This window comes from Cavia porcellus, unplaced genomic scaffold (assembly GCF_034190915.1).
Source record: "Cavia porcellus strain 051 isolate PalLab524CR breed Dunkin Hartley unplaced genomic scaffold, mCavPor4.1 scaffold_20, whole genome shotgun sequence".
NCBI lineage: Eukaryota > Metazoa > Chordata > Mammalia > Rodentia > Caviidae > Cavia > Cavia porcellus.
This window is the reverse complement of record NW_026947503.1, coordinates 62720266-62736537: the sequence shown is the minus strand read 5'-3', so window position 1 is coordinate 62736537 and position 16272 is coordinate 62720266. Positions and strand designations below refer to the sequence as shown.

The window sequence follows — 16272 nt, the reverse complement described above, 5'->3', positions numbered from 1 at the left end:
CGGTCTTCCGAGCTGTCGCCAGGTCACGCCCACTAGCGGGTGGCCCGGCCTAGCCTGCTGCGCTTCGCTCGCCCAGGGCGGCGCACTTCCTAGCCCGAGCCGAGCGCGCGCTCCGGGGGACGCGGCGCCTCCGCGCGGCCGGGGCGCACGTGCCTGGGCCGGGGCCAGCGCCAGCGGCCGCGCTGTAGTAGCTGGGGCGGGTGGGAGCGGCTGGCTCGGGGCCGCCGCCCGCCCGACCGCCCGCCCGCCGACTCCGTGGTTGGGCGGAGGAAGCGCGGACTCCTCCTCCCCGCCGTATTAACATGCACCCAGGGGCGGGTGACCAGCCCAGCTTCGCCGCCCCAGCCCGCCGCGTCCGGGCGCTCAGCCTCCGCGCCAGAGGCGAGCGCTGCGCTCCGGGCGCCGCGATCCCGAGGAGGACGCGGCCGCACCGACACCTCCCGCCCCGGGGACCCGGCGGCACGGGCTGCTGCGGCCGCCTCCGCTCGGCGCTCGGGTCTCCTCGCTGAGCGCCGGCCGGCGCCAGGAGAGTGTAGAGTCCCAGCTCCGGGCTGGCGGGACGGACGGACGGCGCCGCGGGCGAGGGCCGGACTGCGGGCAGCGGCCAGGTAACGCGGGGCTGAGCGCGGGGCCGGGGAGCGCGCGGACACGCGGCGGCGCGCGGTGGCTCCCGCGTCCTCCGGGACCAGGGACTGCGGGCTGGGCGCCCCCGGCCCCGGCCCGCGCCTCGGCTTCTCTGCCTGGGCCCGGGGCGCACTCTCGGGCCCCTGGGGACGCGGGGATGCCGGGGCCGGGGAGTCCTCCTGCCAGCGCGTGGTCCTCGCAGCTCCCCTGGGGGGCCCGGGAACGACCGATTTCTAACTGCGACAGGGTCCCGGAGGGGGGAGGGGAGGACACCGTCCCGTTTCTCGTCATCTCCACGGCCATCCGCCCCACTCACCTCCCCGGCCCAGCGCAGGAGAGGAGGGGCCGCTGGCCACCCACTCCCGAGCCCTTAGCGAACCAAGTTGTTGCACTTGCTTTTCGGGTGACATTTTGGCGTCGGCTGTAGAGAGAGACCCCTCCCCTCTTGTGCGCCAGACCGAAGGTGGAGAAAGAGAGAGACACAAAGAGGGGCGCAGAGACAGCGAGATGCCAGGAGAGATGCTCACGGCGAGGTCACGGAGGGTCGCCCAGCCGCGGCCGTGGCCGGTATCCCGGGATCCGGTGGCGGCGGATTGAACGAGCGGAGCTGGAGCCAGAGACCCAGCAGGACCTGTCTTGGGGCTGGGCGCGGGCATGGATCGTGCTTGCAACTAGGGGGCGGCTGCAGCGGGCAACGGAGAACCGCATCGCGCTGGCGGGGGGCGAGCTGCCGCCCTCCTCCGCGTGGCTCGGGCGCTGGGAGGCGGTGGCCGCCGCCGTCGTCCGCGTCCAGACTCAGCGGCGGTGCGCAGTGCTCGGCTGGGCTGGGGGTGGCGCGGGGACGAGGAGCGGCTGCTATGGATGTGGCGAGACCCTGGCTTGTGGTTCCCAGGCACAAGGAGACGGGGCTCGGGCAGGTGGAGAAGGATGTTCCCCACCTCCAGCGTGACACGTGAAGTTACGGGATCGGGATCGCAGTGAGGAAAGGAAAAGATAATAAAAGTAACCATCCAAAGCAGATGGGTGGCTTTTATGGTGCTCATGAATGGCTTCGTAGAAAGCGCGATGCCTCAGCCTAACGTGTGTGTGGTTCAACACTGGCGTGAGAATGCTTAGAACTAGGGAAACGATTTTAGGTTTGCAGCCAAATCTCTCTCCAAAAAAAAAAAAAAAATATTTTTACCAGGAAGTAGCTGTTCCAAAAGAGCGCCTTTGCACTGTTATTTATGCACACATTCTGTTGGCCTACCTAGGTCAGTTTTGCTTATGTAGCAATCCTTTTTATTCCCACCGGCCTGGAAGTACCGTAGAGGCAAGAAATGTTACACGTACACTGATTTATCCGGTGTCGAAGGAATAAAGTTTACTTCAGGCGAGTTTTAAAAAAGGAAAATCAATATGTGCAGAAATATGCAATATCTGTGGAACACGTATGGAATTTACAAGTTTGGGTTATAAAAGCAGTCTTTGGCTCAGAAAACCCATACTTTGGCATTCATGAAGAGAACTTGATGGAAATCTGGTGTCAGTAGCTTTGGCCTCGATTTTCTTTGGATTTAATAGTTCAGTTTAACATTGCTGAAGAGAAATCACTACTCTGAAATATTCTTAGCTCTTGATCTAAAATTCTGTGACTGATTTTTTTAAACCAGTGTGCTTGAAGAGAAAATATCTTTCATAAGAAAAAACTTTAAAATGCAAATGTAGGCTTTAAAAACACTACATCTATCCATTTTTCTATATATTTTTATTCTAAGATTAGTTTGCCAATAAAATATTTCATCTCCAAATTTATAGACAATATAAATATTGGCAATATAAACTAGTTAACAGGTACTTTTAAAAATTATGAAGTAATTTTCTAACAGAGCTTTTCAAATTACGTTCAAGTTATTCTGCCTTGCGGAAAACACGTTTTTTAGTTTTCCCTGTGGGGAGTTTTTTTTTTTTTTTTGGCTTTGTGGTGGTTTTTGGAGACAGGATTTACCTGTGTAGTTTAGGCTTGTTTTAAATTCAGTATGTAGTCCAGGCTGGCCTGGAACTCACAGCAATCCTCATGCCTCGGCCTTCTGAGAGCTGGGATTATAGGCAGGAACCATACAGGACTGGCCTATGTGGAAAAATTTTTATTTTAGCATCTTTAATTTTTCCCTCAACATGAATTTTGTTCTGGAAAAACTAAAATAGTCAATAAATCGAACTAGTGATTATTCAAAACAAATGAAACAAAACCTTTCTGTCAAAATATTATGCAGTTTATACAGAGAAATAGCCAAAAGCGAGTTGTGATTTTTTTGCTTTCTAAGCATAAGTGTCCTATGAAGTTGAATTTGGAAATAGAAACTGCATGCACTTTGCTTTTCTATTGGATAGGTGTATCTTTGTTCCATACAGTCATCCAGATTAACTTAAAATTAAAACCCGGGAAGAGAGAAACTTGTTTTTACAAACTCACTTAAAGGCAGATGCATAGTGGTAGCTTTAGCTACTTAATTGAGACAAATGTCACTGTTTTAATAGGAAGTGTTTTGGAAACAGAGAATTCAGTGTTTTGATTTTGCCTACTGTCATACTCTCGGGGAGAACAGTGAAATGCCCCCTCCTGTGTATTTCTGTAGTGAAATTTCTTTGATCAATCAGAACTTATATTATGTTACCTTCTGGGTCACTCCCAACAACTGTTCTGTCCTTTATTAGAGGAGCAGAAATTGGTTTTCTCTTAGGAAATATCCAGCTGGAAAACTTTTATGAAGATTTTTTTCTTTATAGACACCACACTTACCTCTGTTTTCTTCATTTAAGGAAACAATATAGTTGTAAGTTCCTTCGTTTCTTTTTTTTCGTATTAGTAATTGGTTTTTCTCCTGCTAAAAGAATGCCATTAAGTCAGGAGGGCTAAAAGAATTCTTAAAAACCTCCATCTCCACCTCCCATACTGGCTTCCTGTGATATGCTGGTCTTTCTGTACGTTTTTTATTTTACAGGAGCTGTGTCACAGAGGGCCCTTTGCTAGCATTCTAGAAAATCTTTGTATTCCAGATACCTTTGGAGGTTCAAAAGCACCCCACGGTTTTGCTGTGTCTTTTATTTCTAGAAGAGTCTAAGTGCCTGTAGTTCTTCTTTGTCTAAGAAGAAAAAAATTACAGTGACCACCTCCAAAAGATATTCAGTGACTGAGAGTCAACATTGCTGCCCTGTGATTGCTCTTTTTTACAAATGTAATACCATACTAGGATGGGCGCTCTGAATATGCTATCCCACTGAGTTCACCCCTCTCCCTTGGCTCTGACTTGCTCATCTGTTGTCACTAGCAGTTTCTCCATGTTCTCTCAGTGGTGTGTGTGTGTGTGTGTGTGTGTGATATTTGTAAGCAGCAGAACCAAGACAAACTCTAACGTGTGTCACTTGGCACTGCCCAGCCCCGCCAGGTTTCCTTGGGGCTCAGTAGAGGAGTGCTCTGGCAAAGCTGTGGATCAGCTATCAGAAGACAGAGACTGTGCTCCCCATTGCTTATCTCCCAAGCCTTGCACCCCAAGGGCTCAGAGGCATTTAAAGGTCTTCCTCCAGCACTTGTCGGGAGATCTCTCTGGGTACATCTCCAACTCAGCTGCCTTACTCTGTGACATAATTTTGGCTAATTTGCAAACATCTGCTAGAGCGACTTCCCCTTCGTTCTGGTTCTGAGCAGTGTGTGTGGGTCGGTGACAGGAGGACTAACTTCACCCTTTCCCTCACCTCGTGATTGAACCCTCCCTCCCTCCAAGACCCTTTCTTTCTTGGTTTCAATTTCAGTGGAAAGGCAACTGGAAGCCTATTTCTGGACTAGAAATTTCCAGGCTTGAGATCACTGCGATTCCTTTACAAAACACTTGCTGCCATTTCAGGGGGAAGCCGCATTTGATCTTGTCTCAGTCTTTGCAAACAACTGGTCTTTGATAGGATTTGTGGCAGTGTTCTAGCAAGAAAGCCAGGCATAGTCACTTCCTGCAAAGCCTCTCCCCCTGGACAGTAACCCCGAAGGCAGGGTAACCTTGCTCCCTAAAGGAGGATGCACCTTCCTACTTGGAGCAGAGAAGGAGCTGCAGGGGCCTCTCCAAGCCCAGACATGCCTGGGCCATTCAGATGAGGCTCACTGGATCCTACAGTCTTTATGAAGCAGGATGCGAAGTCTTTCCCCCCATTCCCTAGAGCACTGTTCTTTGTATTGTTTCCTCTTTCCGAGACCTCAACTGAGAAGTCATTTAATTAGTGAAGCTCTCCAGTTGAATGCAGTTTTAGTACTTTATCCTTTTTCTCCTGGTCCTTTTGGAGTAAATAAGGATGCGTTGTTCTCTGGTGGTCTGATTGATTGCCTTCCCCACTGACCTGTGTGTTCCATGAGCTCCAGAACTAAATAGAGCATGATCACCAAACAGCGCTGGTGCTGAGACCGGTGCCTGGCGCCTGGCGCCTGGCGTCAGTAAACCCTGGCTGAGTGAATGAAAGAATGAGAAAATGAGTGAGCACGGGTTGTATCCCACCTGCGCTGTAAGGACCCTCATTCTGAGGGCAGTGTTTATGCGGGGTTTTGCATGGCCCCTCTTGCAGTCTCACACTCCACATTTTCTGGTTTTAGGCTTACTTCAGTAATGCTTGATAGCCACTGAGATGATCCCAGCATGGCTGAAGAACGTTTCCCGACTGATGACCTGCATTCTGCTTGTGAGCAAAAGGAAGATTTTGAAATAAAATTAGGATGTTTTAGAAGTCCAGCTCCTTCCTTTTTATGCTCCATTTTACTCCATCTATGCATATCTGTAGTTTCACCACTGTGCTTTATCCCACCATTCGAGGCTTGGCATAAGCTCCTTTCCTACCCCTGGATTTCTAGAACTCACCATTCCTACCTGTTTCTCTACTGAACCTGATGCCTGGTTTTACTTAGCTTTGCATTTGATTTTCTCTTATGTGCCCGTTACTTCCAGAGGACCACAGTAAGGTCAACTGACAACAGAGACAGTGCTACTATGAAGTTCACGGGAAGCCAGAACTCACTGAAGACTGGAAGGATGAGGTCATAGGGAAGAGGTCAAGGGAGTGGAGAAGCTACAGTGGACATCCTTGCCTGGGGCCGATTTCTACGTCAGTATTAGATTGCAAGGCACTGTTTGGTTTAGCAGGGGTATTGGGATCTATCATTTCAAATGATCTGGAATCACAACCTTCCAGGTATTTCCATGATTTTTGTTATACTCGTTTCTGACCAGGCATGCAGTGTATTCTGTTTCATTCTCTGCATCTGGAGTGCTTGAGAGGTATATGGAAAAAGGCCAGCTCTGTGGATAGTCTGACCTGCCACTTGCACCATGATTTAGATGCCAAGTCTGCTGTGCAGGCTGAAATTGCCTATGAGGAAATGCGAGATGCATCTTGGAGATGGTCCATGTTTTTATAAACTATGTATGAAATACTTCCTTGAGATTTACATATCTTTTAAGGATATCTTAAAATATTCTGCTTTCATGATAAGAATCCTGAGGGAGCTAGACGATAGCTATCTGATGCTTGGTATGGATATAGACTAAGTTTAGCAAACAAAAAATGTAGCATGTCTTGGGTACTCATTACCATGGAGAATATGGATATGCAGGACATAGTCAAATCCTTGAGCATCTTAAAAGTATCATCAAAAGGGTAAGATTAAGATATGGGGAATAATTAATGATGTATTGCAGAATAAGAATTTAAACATATATGGCAAATCATACTTTGGACTTATTTTGGGAGAGTGGGGCTCAACAAAGAATGCGATTGTTGTAAAGAGGAAGAGCTTATGTCCAGTCTTCAAGGACTGCTTAGAATTACGTAGGAAGAGGCAATGATTTACACAAACGAGATGCCAGTGATTGTGGCAAGGTTCTGGTCCGGGAAAGGTCATAGCCCTGGAGGTGAGTTTGACTGAGGGTTTAAATGTCTGTACTTTAGGATTTATGGGGACCTCTGGGAAGTTTTACATAGGCAAAGTGACCTTTTGGACTGACAGAAGTAGATGCGTCTAATTCCAGATGGGGAGAGAGAGAAGCCTCAGGAGCCTGCTCTGGTAAACTGAGGCTTAAAATGTTGAGACCAAGGAGTAGGGAGGTAGAAATGGGGAAAAACATCCACACGATTATTTGAGTTGATGGTAATCTCTTTTCTCCTAGACCTGTGTTAGCACACTGTTTTCAGCTCTTCATTATTAATAAAATTCATCATGCAACATTTCATTGACACCAAAGATTTTATTATAGCCAACGCCTCTGTCCCTGCCCTCCTGCAGATCAGGAACTAGGCCACTGCACCCGTGAGCCGGCGCTTCCGGTTCTGTCTGCACCGTCTTCCCTGGCAGCCTACGGCTTCCGTGTTTATCGCACTCCTGCATTTCTGCACACATCGCTGTACGTGAACGCACACCTAAGCAGTGGAGTCTTGCTGGTGCTTTTAACTGTTTAAAAGAGTAACACGCCCTGTGCTTTCTCCCCCTTAGTTCAGTGTCTGAATTCTGTTGATGTGCCCGCCCTCCTCATTTTCCTGCTAGATGGTATTCCAGAGACCCATGGAATTCCTGGACTTCCAGGGTGCTGGAGAGGAGCGCTGGTGCCTGATCACTTAGCAGATGATGCCAAATTACCAAAAATTGTTTATATTACCACCAGCAGTCTATCAGAGCTCCTTTTGTTTTATCTCCTTGCAAACACTGTATTTTTCACCAGTCTTGTGGATGCAAAATGATATCTCATTGTAGTTTTCATTTCTTGCTCCCTAACTGCAGGAAATGTTGGCCATTTCCCCCTTTATTAATATTCTGGTTTCTGTGTTGCTTATTCATAAAAATTATCTGAGTCTTGCTGCTTTTTAAGCTTATTGATTTGTGTTGTCTTAACAGAGCCCAACAAATAAATGTACACACACTTCAGGAAAAGAAAAGTAAATGTCTGGGAGCAAATGGCCACCACTTTGAGCACCTCTTGTAATTATATTTCATGGTGTCTCATAAGTTTAGCATTAAAATATTTAGACAAGTTTTTCTTTTTCTTAAGTGTGCAATACATTTTTTCTGGTGGACTGTGTAGATTCTGTATGCCAAGCATTTTCTTTCTCTATAATATGCCAATTTCAGTGATCTTCACTCAATTGATGGCTTGTCTTTTCACTTCTGTAGTGTCTTTTGGTGAAAGATTTATGTTTAAATTTTTAAATAGATGTAGATTTAGTGTCTTTATGGTATGATTTCTTATCAAATAATCTCTGACAATGGTTTATGAGATTAGAGAAAGAATAATACCTATTCATTGATAAAGGAAAAAGATATTCTTTCCTACCTCATAAACCATTATTTATTTTCATATGGAATATTTTAAGACTTTCATCTCCATGTTTATTTTATAAAGCATTTAATTATATTCCAGATTTGGGCAAAGTTCAGATCTCTTGCTTTTAACCTCCTGTTCATTAATGTACGCCTCAGCTGCTGAGAATTTTGCTGCTACCCTGGCTTCAGAACCTCGTCCTTCCATGGCTTGAAGGCGTGAACACACGGAATCATTTTAATGGACTTCTCGCCTCCGGGGTCTCCTTTCTCTAAACTGCAGCAGCATTTACTATTCCAAACTGGGCGTGTTGGTGCACACCTGTAATCCCAGCATTCTGGGAGGCTGAGGCAAGAGGATCACAAGTTGGAGCCTAGGCTGGGCAATTCAGTGACCTATCTCAAAATAAAGATGGGCTGGGAAGTAGCTCAGTGGCTCTGAGTCCAATCCCCAGTACTAGAAGGTAGGAAGGAAGAGAAAGTAAAAAAAGGATGAATAGTTTCCTAAATAACTATTAGTCTCTATTAAGTTTGTCCCTGAGACTCCCAAGAGGGCTGCGATCACACCTGCTGCTGCCCCCTGCCTCGCCCTGCACTCAGTGTGGGCCAGACCTGCCTGGTCTTTATTGGATCACTGGGCACAGCTGCCTCTGTCCTCGCCACCGAGCCCCATTTCTTACTGAGTCCTTTGCACTGACTTCTGCACAATGACTGTGTGACCACTCTGTCATCTTTGTTTCTTTTCCTGTATTTAAATTCCACTTGAGGAACTATTGACAGACCAGGCTGAAGATAATCAGGGATTGTCTCTCTCTTCCTGTCCCTCTGCCTAATCTGACTGTCTTCTATGAGCAAGGATTTCTCTTAAAATAATTCCTTTAAAGTCTAGGGTGCCCTCACCTCTCACATGCAGATTTTATGACCACTGTAGCTGAGTGTAAACTCTCCTGTGAATCCCATTTGTGTTTATCTGGATCATTTACTTGATGACTTACATATGTGAATTCCCTTAGATTTTTTTTTTTTTTTTTAAGCTCCTCTAAGTGAGAAATCAGTGTATGTGTCTTTGCCTCACGTATAGGTCTGAGTCTGGTAGCTGGTTTTCCTCCAGTGGGTAGCAGCTGCTCTTTTGATGCTTGTAATTAGTTATTGGCAGTGGTCAGAGCAGAGATTTGGCGTATGAGGACATGGGGAATGCGACATTACTGGGCTGCGTAAGGGTTCAAGACATGGAGTTGGTTTTTGGAACTGAGCTACACTTTTGTTATGTTGATTTTAAAAGATGATATTGGGCATATGCCATAAGCAACTTGGAAAACACTAAATCCAAGTTATGAAATGATAAAATCTGAGGTTTTTATGAAGAGTTTTTCTGCTGCCAGCTGGTCAGCAGTTCATCACTGACTTGTAGTTCCTAAGATTCAGGTTGTTTCAGTTAAAAATGTGACCTTGTTCCCCAATCCTGACTCTAGCATCTTGATCCATTTAACTAACAAAGTGACCCTGGGAAAGTCAATTTTCCTGAGCCCGGTTTTCTCAGTTGACAAATGAGAATAATTAAACTTCTATTTCAAAGTTTTTGAAAGGATTAATTGAGCCAACTTGTGTAAAGTATCTAGTTCAAAGCCAGCCCGTGGTGAGCCATTAGTACATGATCTTATTAACAGTATATTTTATCTATAAGAACTATCATGCCAGCCGATTTTTATGTCGAGGTGGTACCAAGTTAAGAATTTATGAACAATTCGTCGGGTCATAAGACATTTTTCTTCTACTAAAAATCCTTGGGTCTAACTGTTTCCTGGCCCTATATGACCCTATTACTGGAGCACTGTGGTCTTTTTGCTCCAGCATCATGCATTTCAGTGTTTCCTGTGCATGACACGGGCCGCCTCTTCGGGGACCAGGGTGCCATCTGCTGTGAGGAGATTATGGAGGAAATCACAGTCATGACTTTCTCCCCAAGGCAGGTTTAATTGTGTTGATGAGAAGATATCCTTGCGGAACAATGCGGGGCCTCTAAAACAGCACCGAAGTGTGGATTTTAATTTGCTCTGGTTAGAATGCTTATTTGCTAAGGTGAGTTGGGATATGGAAAAAAAAAATGCAGAGGCTCCTTGGAAAGGGGCAGATTTGTCTCCCCTTGGACAGAGGAGCCGTCCCCATGACAGCAGGTGTAATGCAGGGTCTTCGGGCTCCTCCTCCAGGCGACCCCATTTTCCACTTCCTGGCCACGTGTGTTAGGTCTGCTCCCTCACTCTCTGAAGTGAAAGGGCTTGGAACCTAAAGATGTGCACAGAGCGGATGAGAACATGGTACCGCCTGACTAGGAAATGCCACTGGCTGTCGACGGAGCCATTGTGTAGCTGTGTGGTTTTCATTATCTGCTGTAGTAATCCCATATATCAAACCTTTGTAGTTTAGGCGTTTACACCATAGATTGAAAAACAAAATGCTTTGCTTTTGTCTGTTGTTTTAGTGCTCCCTTTCGGGAGAGACAGAAAATGCGTGGAGTTGCTCCCTAGAGCCTGATCCATGCAGGTTTAGTGCAGCATAAGCCCTGACAGTACCAGTTGACAGAGGTTGTGTTCCCAGCGCATAGTCAGACACTGAAGAGCGTTGGACACTGAACAGCTTCTCTGCACTGAAATTGTGTGACGTGATATTTGTGACTTCCAGCTTCTCTGTCCCTATGGTCATTGTGTGACCCATCTTCTACAAACCAAATATTGCTCTAACGAAAGCCATACATTTAGGACCCTCTATCTATGAAAAGTCAATTTTGAGTCAAGCCTGGGAGCAGACTACTTTTTCTGCTGTAGAAGTAGGGTCATCTTGGCTCGGCCAGTGGTCAGTGCTGGGCGATGTTGTGCCAGGGGTCAATGCTGGCCGGTGGTCAGGCACCAGCAGTTTTCATCACACAAGTGTGGTTTGCTTCGATTGGGAACTGGAACCTATGAACAGATGTCACAGCCATTGTCAAATAGCTATGTTTATGTAATGGATTTCTCTTTAGAAACTTGAATTAAGGAAGAAAAATCTAGTATTGTTCTGTTGTATCTCTTATGTGCGCATCAGGATCCAAGGCGTATATGTCTAGGTAATTTATAAGTCAGAGTTCAGTAGGATCAAGGGAGAAGTTAAAGGTAGAAATGTATTCTTTTGAACTTAGGTCATTTTTGTGAAAACTTTTCTTTTTTCCCTTACGTGTTTCAGATTCTAAAGATGCTGAGCATTGGGCAATAGCCATTACCAACTCATTCTTTCATTTATTCATTTACCTAAGTATTTATTGAACAGATATTTTGTGCCAACTGCTATGCCAAGTGCTTTGAATTCATCCTTGAATATGAACAGCAACAAAAGGTAGAAGGCATACCCTTGCAGAGCTGTGGCGCTTGGAGTAGAATGGGAGGAAGCATAATATAGGCTTTTTTAGAATGTTAGAAAGGGTAACAGCTGTGAAAAAAATAGAACCAGATTAGGAAGGGTTGCCACACTGTGTAGAAGGAAGTGAACTTTTTTCTTTCCTTTTAAAATTCTGACTTTGACTGAAATGTTCCGGCTCAGGACTTGAAAAGGCTCTACGTGAAGTGTGGGTTGGTTTCATTGCTTTGTACTCTTTTGTTCTTTCTGTTCTAACAGGGGCCCCCGAACACTTCAGACAGAGTCTCACCCACATTGCATTGCAGCTGCTTGCTATTGGTTTTTGATCTTTGATTTCTCGGTAGATTGTGAACTGTAAAGTAGGGCATACTTTCTGCAAGCTTGTACTTCAGCAGGACAAGTACTGAGGGAGGGTAATGTTTCATCGAATGTTTACTGTGCACTGAGTATTGTGTTAATCTCATTTTATCTTCCCTCGAGGCTTGTGTAGACAGTGAAATCATACTTTGCAGATCACAGAACTGGCATGGGTGGGGGCCATAGCTGGACCCGTGGTACCCTCCCTTGGTGCCTGACCTGGTGGTGAACGTTGGCTGGCATCTAAGAAATGTAGAGGGAGATGCAGGTCAAATAAGCAATAGGGTTGCAAAACTAGTAATTCTCAGATATGTCTCTATCTCCTTTGCTTATTTTATTTTACTTCACTTCACAGCTCAGCTGGCCCAGGAGGTAGTTATTTGGAGATTCTCAACATTTCACTTCCCCTATTTCTTCCTCAATCCTTTCCCACTGTTTCCATACTGATCATACATAGTAACCACAACACAAATAAAATTACCTGTGCTAGGGTCTCAGTCTTTTTAGTCCAAAGGTGAAGTTGCTTTATTCTGTGATCTCAGCTGTACTAAGAATCTCCATAGCCCCTTCTATTGTTTTGGAGTTTTACCTTGATTTTTTTTAACTGCTGTTTGCTGCTATAGGGCCTTTTAGGCTGTAGACTCTTGATGGCACCAAGAACAGAGTGTCTAGGAAGGTTGTGTTCCCCTACCTGCCGCTTTCCACCTGTTTTCCCAGTGGGCCAAGAAATTCTGCATGACAGAGGCGCATCTAGATAGAACCTTCCAGGGTGTGACCATCTGTTTGCTCTGGAGAAAATCAGCCTCTTCTTTCCAGGAAAGGATCTGGCACTGCCAGAGAAACTTCAGCGACCAGCTTTTTGTTGGGTGATCTACCTGAGAACAGATGAGCACAGGCTCAGAGACAAGGAGCAGAAACCCAGCGGAGGTCTGCGGTAAGGGCACATGCGGAACACAGGGAACAGACCTGGCTAAGGATGTCTACTGCAAGCAGGGAAGCTGATGTTCTGTTGTGCTTCTTATAAGCACCTGGGAAAAAGGTGCTCCGTATCTCTTAGAATTCCTTGTAGTTCAACCTGCTGGAATTTGAAGCATCAGTTCATTTAAGTAGATGTGCATAAATCAACAATTCTTAAATCCAAGGAAGGTAATTCAACTGGTCCACGAAATAATTCAATGCCACTGTAGTTTATTTTCAACCTTATTTTTTTTTTTTCTTTCTGATACTGGATGTTGAACTGAGGGCTTTGGCGTGGAGCTGTGTTCATAACCCTTTTCATTATTATTGTTTGAGACAGGGTCTCACTAAGGCTCGGAGTTGTCCAGGCTGGGCTAGAACTTGCCATCCTTTTGCCTCAGCCTCCCAGAGTCCTGGGATTAAAGGACTGTGCCACTATTCTGGCTCAACCTTCATTGTTTAAGGAAAAGAAAGTTGAATGATAGGCCTTCCTACCTCAGCTATGTAAGTAGCAATGTAGGCTGTTTCACTGGTGTACAGTAATAAAAACTGAAAGGAAAACATGCACAGAAGGCTGGAAGAGGGAAAGACTTGTGATGTCCTTGCTGTCATTGTAAGTATCACAGACGACAGCTGAGTTTTAAAAGTTAGGTATCGTAGATCTTTTTCTTGTTTTTTTGTCATAAGTTATTTTTAATACCCTTTTGGCTTTCTGAATCACCTTATGTTCCTACTCCAAATAAATTTGAATGTTTAATTGATTTAGGGCATAAGCTAAGTGAAGTTTCCAGATAGGTACTTGTAAAAGCAAAGCACTAACAGTTATGCATTTATTGGGTGAATACAAGAACTATATGGCCAAAGGCTTTGCCATTTTTCAGCCTAAAAATGCCCTACATTGAAATTTGAGATCAGAGATTTATATTGGGCATGTTCTGAAAGTGGGTTTGTGTGTCCATGTATTGAATAGCATAAATCAGATGTTTGGTAAGAAGTTGGAGTGGTTCATATGGTGGTCTTATGAGGTGTAAGGATGACAGATGTCTCCAAGATTCTTGGTGCCATCTGTCTGGGGTGTTGCCCTTGCCCAGCGCCCCTCTGGAGTGACTGCTTCCCTGTCATTAATGCTGCACCTGATGTCCTCTGGGAGGAGTGCAGCCTGTCTCCCACTGTTCCTTTCTCAGCACCCCATTTAACACAGGACTTCCTCGTATGCATGTCAGATGTCAGTTCAATCCGTACTTGTCCAAGGACTGAAGGTGCCATGATAAGTGCAAGGATTTGTGTCTTGCTCACAGTAACAGCCAAGCATGGGAACTCTGAGTTTTAAGTGGTTGCTGCTTGAAGAGGCTGGGTTTACACTGGCCAGTTCCTATTAAGTGCCACAGGTTCCTGGTGGAAGTGATACCACAGGTGAGTGAGAAAAACCAGAGCTCTCTCACTGGAACAGAGAGGTGAAGGGGAGGCATGCAAGGACTCCCTCCCCAGAGGGCAGAGTTCTTAGAGTGGGGGCAGAGGTGTCAGGGAGATCCCGAGGATGGGACGGAGGCCAATGGAGGGTCTTCCTGGGGGCTTTCAGTCCCACACAGCAGTTCCTCTTCCAGGCACCTCCACTGATGGCAGCGCCCTTTGGCACTCAGTGTGCTCCTTTTCAGGGTTTCAGTGAACCCAGGTGTCTACTCACCCAGCAAAATTTTGAGGCTTTGAGGGACTTCAGTGTTCTCTGATTATAATTTCAGAGGCTTCAGTGATGGGTGACGTAAACCCTGCTGCCAAGGGACTTCACATCTTTTGATTGTAAATGTGAGCAGGGTGAGGACCCAGCAGTTTCATTCTGAGAGGTTAGGAGGCCTGGTGGGGAAGCTGGGACATGGAAGCCCTTTGGATAGGAAGTGTGACGGGGAGCTGGGGTGGGCTGGGTTTCCCAGAGCCGGTGGAACTTGGTCTGGGAGACATGGTTGAGGAAGGGGCAGGGAAGAAAGAAGGATGGCAAAGCCAGGTACCCAGGAGCTGAGAGTGACCAGGCCGTCAGAGGAGCAGGTGGGATTTTAAATAGTCACTTACAGGTGGAAAACTGGGGCATAGAAATGTCTTAGAATAAGACATTATTGATGTTGAAAAAAAGTTCAACATCACTGGTCATTTGAGAGATGCAAATTAAAACAATACCGAGATTTCATCTCACCCTGGAAAGAATGTTATTAAGATATCAACCTATAACAAATTAGTTGTGGGGAAAAAGGAACCTTTCTCCACTCTTAGTGGGACTGCAGACTGGTACAACTACTGTGGAAATCAATGTGGAGATTCCTCAAAAAGCTAGGATTTGAGGTCCCATTCAATCCAGCTATTCCTCTTCTGGATATCTGCCCAGAGAATTCATGAACATATCCACAAACTGCACAGAAAATACTTCAAAGAATCAACAACTTGAATCTCATCTTGTTAAACAGCATATCAAAAGAAATCACCAACAGAATGAAAATATAACCCACAGAGCAGGAGCAAATTTTAGAAAATTGTGCCTCAGAAAGAACACCTCTGTGTCGACCATGTAAAGAACTGAAAAAACTGACCCCCAAAATTCAAAGACTCAATCCAAAAGTGGGAAATCTGAGATAAATACGTACTTCTCAGATGCAGAAATACAAACAGCAAAGAAATATATGAAAAAATATTCAACATCATTTGTCACTGGAGAAGTGCAGATTATAACACTGAGATTCCATTTCACTCCAGAAAGTATGTCTCTGATCAAGAAATCAACCAATAAGAAATGCTGGAAGGGCTGTGGGGAGTGCAGAGTGCTGGAACCTTTGTAAAAATCAGTGTGGAGAACCCTCAAAAAGCTAGGAACAGAGCTCTCATTTGATCCAGCTATTCCCCTTCTGGGTATAACAAGAAAAATATGTATGTATACACATGATAATTAAGATAATTATACAACTGGTCTCTTTAGTTCTGGAATCTGATTTTTCATCTATCAACAGAATCAATCTTCAAGTACTTTGAGATCTATGTATGTGTATACATACACAGCTTATATATGAATAATGTTTATAAATACTTTTGAAGGCCATGGACTGATACATGGTAGCACAATTACTTTCTAAGGAATTAAAATATTGTAAGCTGTAGCCAACAGTGGCTTAGTACTTTTATCGATCTTTATTTGCCTTATACCGGGATGCAAAAGAAGCAGGTCTCGGAGGGCTCAGCGTGGAAAGACATTCCCCCATTTATTGTAATACATACATAGGAGGGGTGGCTGGCGCCCAGAAGAGGTGGCTTATAAATCTTTCCTAGTGTGTATGAAAGTTCTTAAGTTGTTTTTCTGATGGAAACAGTCTATTACTTAAAGAATTAGCCCAGGTAAAACAAAGAAAGACCATTTCTGTGTTACTTCTTGTTTCTTTAATGCAGTCTCAAAAATTGTGAATTGGGTAACACAAGATGGTAAGAAGGAGCTAGAAGTATTATTTCAGTATCTAATCTTTTTTTTTTAATGGTGCTGTACTAGGAATCTTACCAGAAGGCACTCTACCACTGCTCTATATCCCTGTTTCACTTTTTGCTCTCTCTGAATTGTCTCGCCTGGACTCAGACTTAAAGTTTTTCTG

General features: G+C 45.2%; 1 protein-coding gene across 5 annotated transcripts in view; it reads left to right on the top strand.

Moving 5' to 3' along the window:
• The first annotated feature begins 402 nt into the window (after positions 1-402).
• Positions 403-16272, top strand: part of Dlgap1 (DLG associated protein 1) — a 758966-nt gene continuing 743096 nt past the window's right edge. For 2 of the 5 annotated variants that reach the window (XM_063231906.1, XM_063231908.1), the window contains exon 1: positions 404-608. The gene's annotated coding sequence lies outside the window, so the exon portion shown is untranslated. Of the gene's footprint in view, positions 609-16272 lie in introns of all 5 variants that reach the window. The other 3 variants (XM_063231905.1, XM_063231904.1, XM_063231907.1) reach the window with 2 other exon arrangements.